This window comes from Procambarus clarkii, chromosome 48, assembly GCF_040958095.1.
Source record: "Procambarus clarkii isolate CNS0578487 chromosome 48, FALCON_Pclarkii_2.0, whole genome shotgun sequence".
NCBI classification, from domain to species: domain Eukaryota; kingdom Metazoa; phylum Arthropoda; class Malacostraca; order Decapoda; family Cambaridae; genus Procambarus; species Procambarus clarkii.
The window spans coordinates 32,730,219-32,735,766 of record NC_091197.1 but is presented as its reverse complement, the minus strand read 5'-3'; positions in this window follow the sequence as shown (position 1 = coordinate 32,735,766).

Here is a 5,548-nt window from a genome sequence, read left to right as displayed (position 1 = left end):
AAGGTTAGGTTAAGGATGGTTAAGTTGAACTGATGTAGAAAAAATTCCTATTATTATCATATTTTCCATTAACCTCCCTCCCCCAGGTAATAGAGGTTAGGTTGAGGATGGATGAATTATGTGAAAAAAAATATGCTACGAGTATAATGCAATGTTGAACCAAGATTCGTGTATCAGAGGTTAGGTCCAGGGCGGTTGGGTTGATGCATAAACAACACCTTCTTCCCATATATACAATAAATTTGAAGTTAGATAAAGGGAGGTTAGGCCCAGGACGGCTGGGTTGATGCACAAATAACACGGTCCTCCCATATTTATGATAAATTTGAAGTTTGATAAATGGAGGTTAGGTCAAGGACGGTTGGGTTGTTGCACAAACAACACGTCCTTCCATATTTACGATAAATTTGAAGTTAGATGAAGGGAGGTTAGGTCCAGGTCGGTTGGGTTGATGTGTAAAAACAAAAACACATACCCAACACTATATCTACAATATTGAACACAGTTCCAAGTTTTAAAGGAGAGGGGCTGTTAGGTCCATATCCAAAACATCACTTTTCTATGAATATGGTTACAATGGTCAACAAAGAACCTAGCAGGTTAGGCACAGTGCGGATAGGTTCATATCCAAAACTTCAGTTTTCGAAGAAAAATAGATAAAATATTCAACAAAGCTCCAAGACTCTTGCAGGTTAGGCACGGGCATTTAGGTTCATATAAAAAAAACATCACTTCTCTGAGTATATGTAGTATCAGAGGCTAGGTCCAGGTTTAGATGGAATGGATGAAAATGTAGGTAAAATGGGTTTTGGCTGTGCTATGATACACAACATTTAGGCATATTTGGTGGAAATTGTCTCCAATTTGATGGCGATAGCTTAAATTTCCCCCCCAACTTTAATCAAATCTGCTAGGTCAGGGATAGGTAAGGCTATGTAGGGTAGGTTGGAATATGTGAAAACTCGGGTAAAATGGTCTTTGGCTGTGCTATGTAACAAATCATTTTGGGTATATTGGGTAGAAATTGTCTTAAATTAGGTTGAATTTAGGTGAGTAAGCATAAATTTCACGAACTCTAATCAAATCTAGCTTGGGATATGCTAGGTAAGGTTAGGCAAGGCTGTGTAAGGTAAGATGGAATAGGTGAAAAACTTGGGTGAAATGAACTTTGACCATGCTAAGATACAAAACATTTGGGTATATTCGGTGGAAATTGGCATAAATTAGGTAAAATTTAGGTGGGAAAGGCATAAACTTTGCCAACTATAAGCAAATCTGACTTTGGATATGCCAGGAGAGGCTGGGTAGGGTTGTCTAGGGCAGGTTGGAATAGGTGAAAACTCAGCTAAAATGAGCTTTGGCCGTGCTATGTTCAAAAAACATTTTTGGGTATATTTGGTGGGAATTGTCTTAAATTAGGTCAAATTTATATGGGATAACTTTAATTTCGCCGACTTTAACCAAATCTAGGTTTGGATATGCTAGGATAGGTTAGGTGAGGTTGTGTAGGGTAGGATGGAATAGGAGAAAATGTAGGTAAAAATGGACTTTGGCGATGCTATGATACACAACATTTGGGTATATTTGGTCGAATTTAGGTGGCATAGCAAAAATTTCGCCGACTTTAACGAAATCCAGGTTTGGATATGCTAGGTCAGGTTAGGTGAGGTTGTGTAGGGTAGTATGGAATAGGAGAAAATGGGCTTTGGCGATGCTATGATACACAATATTTGTGTATATTTGGTGGAAATTGCCTTCAATTAGGTGTAATTTAGGTGGCATAGCATAAATTTCGCCAACTTTAGCAAAATCCAGGTTTGGATATGCTAGGTCAGGTTAGGTGAGGTTGTGTAGGGTAGTATGGAATAGGAGAAAATGGGCTTTGGCAGTGCTATGCTACGCAATATTTGTGTATATTTGGTGGAAATTGCCTTCAATTAGGTGTAATTTAGGTGGCATAGCATAAATTTCACCAACTTTAGCAAAATCCAGGTTTGGATATGCTAGGTCAGGTTAGGTGAGGTTGTGTAGGGTAGTATGGAATAGGAGAAAATGGGCTTTGGCAGTGCTATGCTACGCAATATTTGGGTATATTTGGTGGAAATTGCCTTAAATTTGGTGAAATTTAGGTGGCATAGCATAAATTTCGCCAACTTTAACAAAATCCAGGGTTGGATATGCTAGGTCAGGTTAGGTGAGGTCGTGTAGGGAAGGACATATATAATATCTTAGGCTAATGAACTAGTATGTTTATGAAATAGTGTAAATTTTCCTATTTGGGGTTCGTGCTATATGGCAGACTCATATAATGTATGGACAGAGGCGACATAGGCTTGTATGTGAGGATATGGGATGCTCATATTTAGTAAGTTTAGCTAGGTTGAATTTAGTCAAATTTGCGTAGTATAAGTATATTTTTGATAGATTTCGATGAATTTAAGTTTTAACAGGATGCATTTTGATAAGATATAGCAAATTTGTCTAAAATTATCATAGACAATACTGACTTCACCTAACCCCACCTGCCCTAACATAACTAAGGCTAGAATAAATAAGTCTGATAGATGGTTTGAATAAATACATAAATATGGTGGCCTGATTGGAGAGAATGCAACAAGGAAGGTATTAATAAGACATAAAAACAGTGGACATATGTTAGATGAATAGTTTAGCACTAATAATGTCGATATCTTAATGGAAAAGAATGTGTTATATATTGAGCTCATCGGAAGTCATATGAACCATTTTAATATGTGAAATTCTGACTTTTGGGGAGTTGGTTAAACTCAGCATATTATAATTAATGTCCTAAATATACCCAGAAAAATATCATGCAAATTGTGTATTGTTTGTCCTAGTTGGTTGTGTTTGTACATATATAGCACAATTAATATACTTGTGTATTAATTGTGCAGATTATGTATTTTGCATAAGTTGTATGATTATTGCAATTATGTATTGATTATATTTCTATAAATTGTGTATTGTTTTGTGCAAGTTGTATGTATTAATTGTATATGTTTTTGGTTGTGTATTTGCGGATATTGCATAGTTGTGTATTTAAGGAATATGTGCTAGTTATGTATTGTTCATATTTTGGCAAGTTGCGTATTGATTATATTTTTGAGCAAGTTGTGTAAATGCCGCAATTGTATTTGTGTAAATCGTGTATTTATGCTAGTTGTGTATTTTCATATTTGGGGTAGTTATGTTTTGTATGTATTTGTGCTAGATATGCATTTGTACAAGCTGTGTAATAATTATGAAAGATGTGTAATATTTGTATAAGTTGTGTATTAATTGAGCATGTTGTGTAATTGCATATGGACGAATTGTTTATTTATACCTTTGTGTATTGATTGTCATTGTGCAAGTTGAGTAATTATATAGCAAGTTTTCTTGTATTAATTGTGCAAAGATGTAAAATAATTACACAAACTGTGTAATAATCGTCCATGTTTTATAATAATTTTTGTGATAATAGTGCATTTATGCAAGTTGTGTTTTTAATTTGTTGAAGTGGAACTGATGCAACTGTATTTGTGTGTGAAAATTGTGTATTTTGTGTAAGCTCTGTAATCTGATAAAATAGATTTATGGTGTAAGTGTATTTTGGTTTATGAGACAATGTATGGGTATTTTGTGAAAATTATGTTTGTGAAATTGTGTAATTTTAGTGAAAGCGCATTTTTGATTGTCTAAATGCATAAGACTTTTGATATATTTGTGCAAAATACCGTACTTTGTGTAAAATGTCATACTCTGAGTGTACATGCAATATTGTGTAAATGGTATATTTTGTATGCAACTGACATATTTTGTATGAAAATGTCATATTTTTTTATGTGATGGCATATTTTGAGTGTAAATAATATATTTTGTGCATAAATGGCATGTTTGGTGTGTAAATGCTGTATTTTCTGTGTGTAAGGCATAAATTACATCTGATTAATGGGGGAAATGGTGGCAAAAAACTAGGCTATTCTCTATGAATGTATGGGTTGTGGAGTATGTGTAGGTATGCATGATTGTATTTGCGACTGTTGGTTTAGAAACAAGTCACCTGATTTGCGTAGTAAGACTAGGATTTTTTGAGGTGTAGAAATGATTAGCCTATGAATATAGTGACTAGCATCCAGCTAAGTTGCTAGATGGATGAATTGAGGTGCGACATTTGGATATCTATTTGATGTATGTGAGGACAGTTGACTAGCCTATGAAGACAGCCACTAATCCGCTGTACTGCCAGATGTGTGGTAACTACTTGTGGATTATAGTAGAATATCTAGCTATAGGGTTTAATAATTGCTGTTGTGTATAAAACTAGAATGACAGCTATTTATTAAAACTATTATTGTAAACTAATACCTTAAGTGGATCCCTTGGTTGTTTTAAGCATAGGGTGGACATGAATGAGATTGGGTGGAAATATATAGGAGCTGCCTCGTATGGGCCAATAGGACCTCTGCAGTCACCTTTATTCTTATGTTCAGCTCACCTGCTATGCTGCCAGATGTACGATTCTGCTTAAATTGCAGTATGACATTTGGCATTCTGTTATACTTTTGAACTTATCACTGAATAATGATGACAGTTGTGGATGACTAAAATGTATATTCTTATACCTCTGATTAGGTTAGGTGGGGATGGATAGTCTAGTCATTTTTGAATAATAACATCAAATACTCATGCCAGTAGGACGCCAAAGGTCGCATTGGTTGTCTGGTGACGTCATACATAGTTGACCAGTCAGGTGCTGTAATACCTTGACACCTATATGCTAATGACCATCAATACATTATCCCTATACCTGAGGTCGCTTTTCACGATGTCACTAAACAATAACAATAACTGTTCTGTAGAATGTATTTGTTTGTTATATATAATAAGTTAGGATAGGTTAGGTTAGGAAGGTTTGATCGGGTTTATGAATAACAGAAAATATAAGCAATGAGCCAAAATACGAGCTATTGTAGCTGAATATCAACTTTGATGAAGCACAGAGTATAGGTGAGGTATTAAGCTAGATTAAGAGTTCACACTTATGTGTGTACCTCCTGGGATCCGCATTTAGCGCGCCTCGCGCCACATTAGGGATGATGACGTCAGAAACGAAGGCTTTATTTCAAAACATGAGAGGCTTGCTTTTCATTGAAGTCACCATGCCTGGCAGGGGACTGTTAGTTTATACAGTAATGTTGGATTAGTACTGAAATCGCATTGAAGTCTCCATGCCTGGCAGGGTACTGTTAGTTTATACAGTAATATTGGATTAGTACTGAAATCGCATTGAAGTCACTACGCCGGGCAGGGGACTGTTTTCATACAAAAGAAAGATAGTAAGTTTTCATTTTTATTTTGCCCTATGCTCAATAAGCAATTTCTGAAGAAAGATTGACAAAGCTTTAAATTACTTTCTCTAGAAAGGCAAAGAAATAGAGGTGATATGATAGAGCTGTGAATGATAGTAAAGGGGAATATTAATGACCCATTATACGTATCAACATGATACAGAACAGGAATGAATTGGATAACTTATATATTTAGG